This window comes from Labeo rohita, chromosome 10, assembly GCF_022985175.1.
Source record: "Labeo rohita strain BAU-BD-2019 chromosome 10, IGBB_LRoh.1.0, whole genome shotgun sequence".
Lineage (NCBI taxonomy): Eukaryota > Metazoa > Chordata > Actinopteri > Cypriniformes > Cyprinidae > Labeo > Labeo rohita.
In genome coordinates, this window is record NC_066878.1 from 6,773,524 (window position 1) to 6,786,006 (window position 12,483).

The following is a 12,483-nucleotide window of genomic DNA, read 5'->3' on the forward strand; positions in this document are numbered from 1 at the left end:
GCTTATTGATTGGTCATTGTTTTCTGGAAAGGTCATACATCTAAATAAGTGTGGTTGTGAGAGGCGATGTCAGATCTCAGATTAAGTTTTGATGCTAACGGGGAGTAGCCAGGGGATGAGTCAGAGGAGAAGTGGAGGCTGATCAATGTGGCGGCACCAAAGCTCATCGTTAAAGGCAGAGGAGGCTGAAATAAATTACTGCATGATTTGAGGTGTTGGAGGCCTCTCAGGGTGAGCCGGGAGACTGAGAGTTTGCAGTCATTTTGTCCTCAGATGTCATTTCACTCTGCTCTGTGAACACACTGGCTGCTGCAGTATATATAGCAGTATCCATCCATCCAATCATATGAATATAATCTATTTAATATGTACAGTCCATACAGATAGCAGATAACATTGATTTAAATGTAGTTAAGATGGATTTTCATTGGACGAGAGGCTTTCATCTCCAGATATCACCATTCTTCACCGAGATTGAAGTGTGTAATATCCAACGCATGCTTATTGGATGCCTCTGCCACAAAAACATATCTATAAATACATTAAACTCCAGTTTCCAGCTGAAATGAACACCAGTGGCAGTATAAAAAAATAGTTTTTTCCTTTTCATGCAAATTATGATTAAAGAGGCATTTATTGATTAACAGCGACGTACACTGCCATACAAAAACTTGGGATCAGGAAGATTTTTAATGTTTTTTTAAAGAAGTTTCTGTATCTGTTTAATCAAAATTACAGGAAAAAATGTCATTTTGTGAAATATTATTGCAATTTATACTTTAAAATATAATTTAATCCTGTGAGGCAAAGCTGAATTTTCAGAATCATTACTCCAGTCTTCATTGTCACATGATCCTTCAGAAATCATGCTAAAATGATGTATAATTAATGTTGAAAACAGTTGTGCTGCTTAATATTTTCGGACATGTAATACTTTTTTCAGGATTGTTTGATATATAAAAAGTTAAAAAGAACAGTGTTTATTCAAAATAGAAATTTTGTGCTGTACACATTACTAAAAAAATGTGGTCAGTATTTTCTTATTCCTTTTTTTTAAATTAATACTTTTATTCAGCAAGGATGTGTTAAATGAATAAAAAGTAATGGTAATGACTTATATTGTTAGAAAATAGTTATATTTTGTATAAATGCTGTTTGTTTGAACTTTTTATTCATCAAACAATCAAAGAAAAAAGTATCACAGTTTCAAAAAAAATTAAGCACTGATAATAAAATCAGCAATAATAAATCAGTATATTAGAATGATTTCTAAAGGATCATGTCCGGAAATAAATATATATTTTAAAAGTATATTAATATATGAAACCAATATTAGAAATTGCAATAATATTTCACAATTTTACTTTTTTTTTCTGTATTTTGATCAAATAAATACAGCCTGGATGAGCATAAGAGACTCCATTAAAAACATTAAAAACGTACTGATCCCAAACTTTTGAACAGTAGTGTTTTTGTATTGAGTTTCTTTGCACAATGCTATGTTCTGACCTCAGAACACTTTTTACGGCTTGCAAAAAATGTTTACGGCTTGTAAACTAATATATTTTGACTTAACCAGCTTTGTAAGGCTTTTCAGAATGTAAACTTGCTTGGTTCGATTCAAAACATGATAAAAGGTTCAGCTGCAGGTTCGAAACATGATAAAAGAGCACAAAGGCTTGTAGAAGCAAACTAAAATTGCAGGGTTCCTTCAGCAAATGTGTTTTTTAATAAAGCATCTTATAATGCCACATACCGGACATCTCATTTCCAAACTGCCATGATATGTACAACAACCAGCGTAATAGAACATTGCCAGACTCACATTAATCTACAAAACTGAACAAGCTTTTAGTGTCACTCACCTTACAGGTGTCAAAAAACTTGCATAAAGCAATAATTATTTTGCATAAATGCCTATCTACCTTATTTTTCCTGGAAGATTGGGCACAGACATTTTTTAATTTAATGTGTCTGACTTCCAGCTATTTTCAGCTGTACAAAACAGCATGTTTTGCTGCTTGATATTGCAAACTGGTGTCTTACCATATTATTTTAATGCATTATCTTAATTATGAACACACTGGTTTGTAGCACAAACAGTTTCACCATTTACAGAGCAACAACTTTGTTACTCTTCTCGTTACTTCCCTACAATGGCTAATGAGTCTTCAACATTCACAGAAAAATGAATGTTGAAAAATAAGGTGCATAAACACGTTTTTCCATTGAGCCAGGGTTTTGATATCTGTGCCACTAGTGGCATCAAAAAGAATTAAAATCTGTGTAAGGGAATAAATAAAATAAAATAAAATAAAATAAGCAAACAGCAACTATGTGTTTGTCTGACTAATGCCAGAAAGGGAGGGTTTTTGAAGGTTGTACTACAACAGTAATATTTTTTGCTTTTATAAAAGTACTTATTATTTGAAAATTATTTTGGGTGATGCTAGTGACAGAAATGATCCACATCAGTTTTAGTAATTTTATAATTTTAGTATTCTTTATACATATTTTGCAATTAGGGCTGTCAGTTTAACACGTTAACTTAATTAATTAGTTATGAAAAAATGTTGTGATTAAAATATTTTAACGTAGTTAATGCCCTGGGCGCCGCCCCCAGACCTGTACGTCATCTTGTATTTCATATTCATAGTTGACTGTTGGCAAAAATGATGCAGGTATGACACAAGTGCTAATTTTGTCCCAATCCACCATCACAAGCTTAAATATGATTTTATACAACAGTTCAGATATTGTATTAAACAATATTATATGTTTTTGCTCAATTTTGAAGAAAGTATATTACCACTGAAGCTCTCCGAGCAACACAGTGGTGTTTAGTTTCAATGAATCTGCGTTTTGAACAAATCATGTAAACCAGTGATTCAAAGGCCCATTCATAAAGAGAGCCATTTACTTCATTCCTGAATGAATTAGCCGTTTGAACGAATCAAATAAATGAATGAAAGACTCATAAAGGCATTTACCGCCACCTGCTGACAGATTTAGTGTCACATTTTGTGTATCATATTTAAAAAGATAATAGTGTAGTTTAAATAATAATAAACATAAAATCATTAAAGGGATTAAAAAAAAAAAAAAACTGTCATCATTTACTCACCCTCATGTTGTTTCAAACCTTTCTTTTGTGGAACATGAAAGCATGGAAGAAGGTATTTTGAAGACTGTTGGTAACAAAGCTGTTTGTTTTCCAGTGACTTTCATTGTATGAACAAAAAAATACTGAGATGTTTCTTAAATTATCTTCTTTTATGTTCTATAGTTTACATTAGGCCGTTGTAGCCTAAATGTTTATGTGTAATACATTTTTATGTTGAATTAAATAAAATATTTCTTTTTAAAGCTACAATTTGTAATGTCTACTTGATAAGTTCTCAATTGACACAAAATTAGCTTTAAATATTCTTTTGTGACTGTTTAATAGTCAAATTTATTTAGCAATTAATTAATCGAAACAACGTAATTAATTAAATAAAAATTCTGAATTGACTGACAGCCCTATTTGAAATAGATAAGTAAGATCTGTAAAAAGAAGAAGAAGAAGAAAAAAAAAAAAAAAATCACTAGCAGCACTCTTGAAAAGCACCAGGTGCTACAAAAACTACACCATCTCCCTCCAATTCATATTTCCACCCAACACCCTTTCTTTCATTTAGGCGTCTGTGAAACGCGCAAATGCGACACCATGTCAGCTAAGCAGAAGAAAAGCGTTGCTTCAAGAGAATTTGGTAACTCAGTCAGAGGCGAAGGTGTTTTCTCAGGTTTGCATCGTAATTATTGTAGTTTCTTTTTTGCACCATGGCTCCAGGCAGAAAGTGACCTCCGGTGAGCGGCCCCAGGATAATTGTGTAGTTATTTTGTGGTAATTAGGGCATTGTAAAATAAAGCGTTATCATTTTTCCTCATAACCTTTCTTTCTGCTCTGCTGAGAAGGTGTGATTGTATCACCATACATCAAATTAAACTGTCCCCATTCTGTCTGTGTCTAGAAAGCCCAGCCAGGAGAGTGGAAGTATAGTTTCCTGGCTCGGAAAATGTTTTCATGCCTTTTTTTTCTGCTTTGAAACCGGATGTGGGTCAAACGCGAGTATGAAACCAAGCAGATGTACTCTTTAAAGCAGAGGTACTAGAAGGAGCAGAAGAGGCTTGTTTACTTTCCCTGCGTGCGTGTTTATGTGTAGGCGGGCGGCTGTGTGCGTGTACATGTATGCATTTGCTCTCTTCATATAGGAGCGGGATATACGTGGGCCCGGCAGAGCTCTAATCTTAAGTGTTGTGTTTTCATCGTCGTCATGTTGTTTATTTATCGTATTATCTCTCCCGGTTCAGTCTAGCTCTCAAACACACGAGTCTTATTCTCTTACAGGCTAATTAAGTAAATGCTTCCTTTACAGCTACAACTCTGAATTCAATGAGATTTCATTTAAGCGCTTTAGCAGCACGTTTCTGCCTACCAGGTACGACCGCTGTAGCAAATTGGTTTAAAGAGAAATCATTTGGATTACTTTTATATCTCCATAATTCTCACTGTGTTCTTACAGGCTTTTGTATTCACCAAAGAGATTTAGCATAATGCGGCCTCATTTTACACGCCACAACACTGAGAGGATCAACACTGGAAATACACAAAACAACTGAATTGAACTTTCACTGGTCAATGGGTGACTAAGAGAGATATGCAAAAAATACATATTTAAATGTAAACAAACAGTACTGTCTCTCCACATTGTTTCCCAAATTGCAGTAACCGTAAAGTTTGGAAACAACAAGTGGTTTTGTTTTTTAGTTTCACACTAGGATAATTTTGTGGATTTTATCCTCCAAAACCAAACTGCAGTATCATCAGTTTTGTTTCAGCTCTTGGACAAACAAGTGAGCTGGAAAAGAAAACAATTTAAAGAGGCAGCAATATAATTAAGGTAGAAAAGTTTTGTTTTTTTCCTCATAAACATCTGTCTAGGTAAAATCATATTTAGAATATATAGTTTAATTTTAATTTAATTTTATTTTATTTTATTTTATTTTATTTTATTTTATTTTATTTTATTTTATTTTATTTTATTTTATTTATTTATTTTTGGCTGAAATCAACATTTATGCCAACAGCCCTGGGGCTATTGTTCACTCAGCTGTATCATTTCTTGGGCAATAATGGTGAAATGTTACTTTTTTTTTTTTTTCCCCTTCCATAGCTAAGGGTATATAGAAATTGAGTTAAAAAATAAACCTAATAGTATGTCAGCAATCTCTGGTCTGCCAAAATATTTATGTATATCATATTTCTATCAATCTCTCTATCTGTCCCTCTATGCTTATTTGGATTTCTAACTTTCTGAACTATAATTTAACCCAAAAGTTTTGCACTGTTTTTTTTTTGCTGCATTGCAAGCACTGGTATTTCCTTCAGGGTATGCAAATCTAGTTTTATAAACAACATTTATTCAAAATGCAATTATAATGAGGAAAAACGTATAAACAAACAGGCAAGAGGAGGAAAACTGTGAATGATGGGAGTTCAGATTCTGCAGAAATCTGCTGAGCTTTGGCAGAATTGCAGGCCTGGTTATATAACATACACGCACGTATGAAGTTACGCTGCCTCGATATATGTGGAGATGTGACCCCTATAGCAGAGCAAGCCTGGTTATCAGCTATCTGTCAGATTAACAGTGGGATCAATGAAGAGCTGCCAGGACAAGCCTGACTAATCCACTGTAGTTTAACTCTGGTGGGACGGGAATGAGTGCGGTCACTGTGAGACTCCTTTAAAGCCTTTACTGTAGATATTTTATCTCTAGTATTGTGCTAAGATTCATTTTGTCAGTAAGTGCACATTTCCACAACAGCGTCTTCCTGTAGCACAGGCATAATTTACAGCACATTGCCTGGATATTGTTTCAAATGCAAAATGATATTGCAAGTACAATTGCAGTGTACATTATTTGTTACATTAGTCATTTCTGCAATGAGCAACCCTTGCTGTGTGTGTTGGGCTTTTATGTGCAACATCTGATGGAGATGGCATTATCTGACTGTTTCATTATTTGCTAACGATGAACGCTTTGACTAATGCTTTCACACAGGGCCTTCACACCAAGTAAAAAAAAAAAATTCACAGCACAACTGTAGCATGTGGAGTAACGAAGTAGCAACACTATCAAACTACATGTTTTCAGTAGAAAATTAAAAATATCACCCTTTTCTAGTTATAAGCACTGTTAAAAATCAGCCAGTTTGATTTCTTTCTTTCTTTTTCCTTTTTTTTTTTGGATATTTCGTTTATGCGTTCAGCAATGACACATTAAATTGATCAAAAGTGACAGTAAAGACATAAGATTTTACATAAGATGTGTATTTGAAATAAAAATCCTAGAAAAATCCTAGAAAAAAAGTACCAGTTTGGCCGAAAATATTAAGCAGTTTTGTATTTTGTATGAAACATACATTTAAAATATATAAATGTATATAATATATAATAATATTATATATATATATATATATATATATATATATATATATATATATAATAAAATATTGCGTTTAAATAATATTTGTTATTTATATATAATATGTGTTTTTAACAGCCCAGCAATTGGATTGTTTTGACCCAGTGGTTGGGTTAAGTGTTTAAACCCAAAACTCAAAATAAGTTGGAAATGAACATTTATTAATAAGTTAAATATGTTAAATGTTTTAAATTGCTTATTGATAAATGTTCTCAGAATTGCGACTTTATTTCTCATGACTGAGAAATCTGACTTCATAACTCACAATTGTAAGTTTATATATTTATATATAGTTTTATCATGCAATTCTATGAACTGAAGTCAGAATTGTGTGATATAAACTCACAAGATAAAAACTCTCAATTCTGACTTTTTTCTCAGAATTGTGATTCAAATTTGCATTTGCAAGTTATAAAGTCAGAATTGCATGATATAAACTCACAATTGTGAAAACAAAGTCAGATTAGCGAGATAAAAAACTCGCAATTCTGACTTCGCAATATAAACTCAACTGTGAGAAATAAGAATTGCGAGATAAAAACTTTCTATCACGCAATTCCGACTTTCTCGCAATTCAAAAAAAAAAAAAACTGATATTTTCTCAGAATTGCGAGTTTATATCAGACAATTCTGACTTAACTCACAATTGTGTGTGTTAAAGTCAGAATTACGAGATATAATTCTGAGAAAAAAGGTCAGAATGGTAGGTTTATATCTCACAATTCAGAATTTATTTCTCAGAATTGCGACTTCATTTCTCATGATGACTTAACTCGCAACTGTAAGTTTATATACAGTCCCTGACAAAAGTCTTGTCGCTTATCTATTTTGTAGAAACACCTGCTATTAACCTGACTTTTAATTAATCAATTGGTGTTAGAAAAAGCTCATATGAAAAGCTAAAACCCTCCCAAATGATGTTTAATGCATTGAAATGAATTAGTTTCACTGAAAAAAGATTTATCATTTAATCAAGACAGAAAGGTCAAATTTTGGCAAGACAAAAGTTTTGTCGCCTATACAGAAATTGAACAAATTTACTGCAAATACAAAAATATGTCAGCAAATTAAGTAGTGGTGCTGTGAGATCCAAATTTAATATCTTGTATGACTTCCATGAGCTTGAAGGACTGCATCCATGCGGTTTGGCAAGGATTCATACAATTTATTGATGAAGTCATCAGGAATAGCAAAGAAAGCAGTCTTGCATGCCTCCCAGAGTTCATCAGTATTCTTTGGTTTCGTCTTCCATGCTTCCTCTTTCGTCCTACCCCACACATGCTCAATGATGTTCATGTCTGGTGACTGGGCTGGCCAATCCTGGAGCATCTTGATCTTCTTCGCCTTGAGGAACTTTGATGTGGAGATGGAAGTATGTGATGGAGCACCATCCTGCTGCAGAATTTGGCCTCTTTTATGGTTGGGAATATAAAAGGTAGCTAAGATTTCTTGGTATTTCAGACTATTGATGTTGCCTTCCACCCTGCAGATCTCTCACACACCCCCATACTGGATGTAACCCCAGACCATGATTTTTCCGCCACCAAACGTCACTGTTTTCTGGGTGAATCTTGGATCCATGCGGGCTCCAGTAGGTCTCCTGCAATATTTGCGGCGACTGTGGTGTAATTCAACAGAAGATTCATCTGAAAAATCCACCTTCTGCCACTTTTCCAGCATCCATCCTTTTAGCAGGCTGTGGGCCTTGGCAAATGCCACACGGTTTTTCAATTGTCTTTTGTTTAGTGCTGGCTTCTGGGCACTGATTCGACCATGGAGGCCATTTCGACACAGAATCCGACAAACTGTTCTGGTTGACACAGGGACTTCAGGTGACCAGGTCTCGTGGAGCTCTGCTGCAGTGGAAAATGGGCTGGCCTTGGATTTTCGAGCCAACGAACGGTCCTCTCGAGCAGTTGTCTTGCGGGGTCTGCCTGACCTGGGCTTGTCAAAAACGTCTCCAGTCTCTTCAAATCTTTTTTTTTTATCCTCTGTACTTGACGCTGAGACACATTGAAGGTGTCTTCCACATCAGCAGTGGATCTGGTCTTCAGCCTCTTGATAATCAACACTTTAGTCTCAGGGTGAATCTTTGGCATGTTTGCAGAGGTCTAGTTGCAGTTGATGTGAAGGTCTAGATCAGCAGCTATCAATAGTATATATTCGCATATTGCAATGCTTGGGAAAGATCATGTAGCATTAGAACAGCCTTCTGTTTGTGCCGTTTTAATGTACTTGCTCGTTTTTATCACTTTCGCTTTAATTCTAGGGCACTGACTCATTCGATAAACTGAACATCCAATTAGACTTCTCACTCGTGCCGACGGCCCAGACGCCCCACTGATGTGAGCCCGACGAGAGCCGACGTGTGGAACACGCCAAACAAAATAGCCCGTCAGATGCTCACCGACAGTCGATCGTTGGCTTGGTGTGTCCCACTAGCTGATAAGGTTTTTTTTTCCCCCTCAAATAGCATAACTGGTTTAAATGATGAGTAAGTGTCTGAACACTTGCAGCCTGATAGCCGACCTTGAGGTTATTATTTCAGAATTTTTCCTGCCTGTTCAGATGTCTTTCATTTGAACTGCAGCTCTTCTGGTGTGATGTGATGAAACTGCGAATATAAACGTTAAGAGGAATCAGACTGATGTGTGCATCTCCATTTTGTAGTGTCTCAGCTGTGAGAAGGCTTTGTTTAGTCTTGGAACCATGACAGTTTTCACATCACTCTCTCTCTCAAGCGCTTCTCTGTCATGCTCCTCTCTTTCCATCTCACTGCCACTGTCATTCCTCCCTCTCCTTCTCTTTTTACTCCGGTTACACTTGACAGAGCTGCTTATGGTCAGTTAAAGACAAAAGAACACACGTAAAAGGGCAGTTCACTCAAAAAATGATTTTCTTTTTACTATACAGTGAAAGCCAAAGGGGTCCAAAACAACACTGGAGCACACCGACTCTAATTATATAAAAAAGAGACCTTTTGTGTGTGTTCCACTGAAAAAATCAAGTATATCAGAGCCACATCAGCTTGTCGCTCATGATAAAATCAACTAAGATAAAAACTAATCAGTGTAATAAATCTAATTTGCGTAGTACGTTTGTGCATTGATGTGCGAAAGGTTACACTGTAAATAAATGTTTAATGATTATACAGCATGTGAACGTCGAATAAACAGAATTCAGATTTTCTTTCCGTGAAATTAGACATTTGCTAATGTGCTCTAGCGTTACATCAGTGACTGTGGCATCCCTCCCTCGAGTCTCATACTAACTAGTTCATATTCCCCGTCCCAAACCAGTGTTATCAAGCCATGCTCATGTGTTTCAAGCACAATCAACCTCTTCTCCATCTTATTAAACCAGTCACATAGTCGATGAAGCCTGAAAAGAACACGTATTCCCTGGATGCATCGCTGCCCTCTTATCTTTCCATTACAAACTCACACATGTGACTTATGGGGCCGAGGGGACGGCGTCGCGCTTCCCCGTCGTGCCAGCGAGGAGAGAGAGAAAACGAAGGAGGGGGCAGCAGAAGCTGGGAGGCCTTGGTGATAAATCATTATTTATTTCTATCTGACAGAATTAACACTCTGATGAACGCACAGAGCTTGACTTGTTTTTGGCTGTGCTGATTTATGGCCCAAATTTGCCAGCGTTTTTTTGGAGCGGCTAAATGATTTCTTCCTGACGAAATCTGTTGACAAGAGCGATTCATTACATTACTGTATACACGCAGGTGAAGCTAATGGTTTACAGGCACATCAATGAGAACATGGCGTTCGTTTGTAAGCAGAGAATATTTATGTATCATATTTTGTCAAATGAAGGGTTCGTTTTAGAAAGGGCTAGGTTGATAAATTAATAATTATCGCAATATAATCCTCCTCATTAAAACGGTAACAAGAGTTTTATAAATGTTTGATACAATGTTTATGCACATTCAACTAGAGCAGATGAATTAAACAACGCTGTGAGTCCGGTGTGAAGCGCTTGAGTTCTGCAAAGAACAGTAATGAGCCGGTGATTTCAACTAGTTTAAAACCAGATGAAACCGTGCTGACAAATAGGAGATATACGGTGTGAAACCATACAGTCACAAAACTTTAATTTACCATGGATTTACTGTAGTAACACTAACTGCACCATGGTTTTGTGGCAGAAATGTTGGATATGCATATATCAAATTATCAATGTAGACATGTATTAAAGAAGTAATAGAATATAATCACAGTATTTTATTGTGATTACGCTATAGGGTTTGTTTTCCGATTGCGGTGAGCCTTGGTCACATTGTCGGTGGTGTCAGCCAGCTAAAACCAGCTGATTTACCCAGAAAACACATTAAAGGAGAAGTCCACTTCTAAAACGACAATTTACAGATAATGTACTCAACCAGATAATGTGTCATCCAAGATGTTCATGTCTTTCTTTTTTCAGTCGTGAAGAAATTATGTTTTTTGAGAAAAACACTTCAGGATTTTTCTCCATATAATGGACTGCTATGGTGCCCCGAGTTTGAACTTCGATCCCAGCCGAGGAAGAAGGGTCTTATCTAGCAAACAATTGGTTATTTCCATAAAAATAATAAAATTTATACACTTTTTAATGTCTAACGCTCATCTTGTCTTGCTCTCCCTGAACTCTGTGTATTCTGGCTCAAGACAGTTAGGGTATGTCAAAAAACTTGTATTTTCTCCCTCAACTTCAAAATCGTCCTATATCACTGTTTTACCTTTTTTGTTAAGGGTGTTTGATCTTTGCATGTTCACTTTGCAAAGACTGGGTCAGAAATTCTGCAGTGATGTAGGATGATTTAGAAATGATTTTTGAAGTTAAGGGAGAAAATACGATCAGAGTTTTTCAGAGGCAGAACAAGACAAGATGAGTGTTTGAGAATAAAAAGTATTTAAATTGTATTTTTTTTAAAAATTAAAATAACCGATCGTTTGGCTGGATAAGACCTTTCTTCCTCGGCTGGGATCATTTCAAGCCGCACTTAAACTGCATTTTGGGAGTTTAAACTCGGGGCACCATAGCAGTCCATTATATGGAGAAAAATCCTGAAGTGTTTTCCTCAAAAAACAATTTCTTCACGACTGAAGAAAGAAAGACATGAACATCTTGGATGACAAGGGGGTGAGTACATTATCTGTAAATTGTTGTTCTGGAAGTGGACTTCTCCTTTAAAACCAGCCTAAGCTGGTTGTCTAGTCTTGGCTGGTTTAAGCTGAAAGTAACTGGTTTAATGTTTTTTTAGTTTTTAAGCAGGTCTCCCAGCTTGACCAGCTAAGACCAGCCAAAAAGTGACAAAAACACTTTAAAACCAGCCTGGGAGACCAGCTTAGGCTGGTTTTAGCTGTGTTTTTTTTTTTTTCAGTAGCGAGTTGTTAAGCTTTGATATAGCAGTAGACAGCTTAAATATGCCATAAGTCTCACTGTATAAAAGTTTCCACCACCTCAATGAAAGTCTATGGGATTTTGGGTGGATTTGATAGTCTGGGTTACGAAAAACCTAAGCTGGATCAGTTTGAGAAGATGTAGCAACTAACTTCAGAACAGTCTGAGAGTCTGACCCGAGTTTGGTGGTTTTAGCTTTAAAGCTCTAGCAGGATATACCGACTCAATTTTGGCTTAGAAAAAGCAGTAGCTTAAATAGCAGATCAGATCAGTTTCTTCTACAGCTTTTACTTAGGAGCAATCATCGTGATAATTATCGATATAGACTGATATGAAAAATGTTATCATGATAATTTTGTTGGCTGTATCGCCCAGCCCTAGCTTTAGATCACATAGTAAAACTAACCCACCCATTTATTTATTTAGTAAAACTGCTTATTACACAATTCTGCAGACATATATTTAAATAATGACCACTAAACTGTGAAATTAAAAACCAGTACATTTTGCTGGTTTCATGTTTCCCATAGCATCTCAGGATCTCTTTCTTCTCAAA

At 35.8% G+C, this 12,483-nt stretch overlaps 1 protein-coding gene across 2 annotated transcripts in view; it reads left to right on the forward strand.

Moving 5' to 3' along the window:
* opcml (opioid binding protein/cell adhesion molecule-like) overlaps positions 1-12,483 on the forward strand; it is a 196,074-nt gene that overhangs the window by 162,618 nt on the left and 20,973 nt on the right. The gene's annotated exons all lie outside the window — the stretch shown is intronic.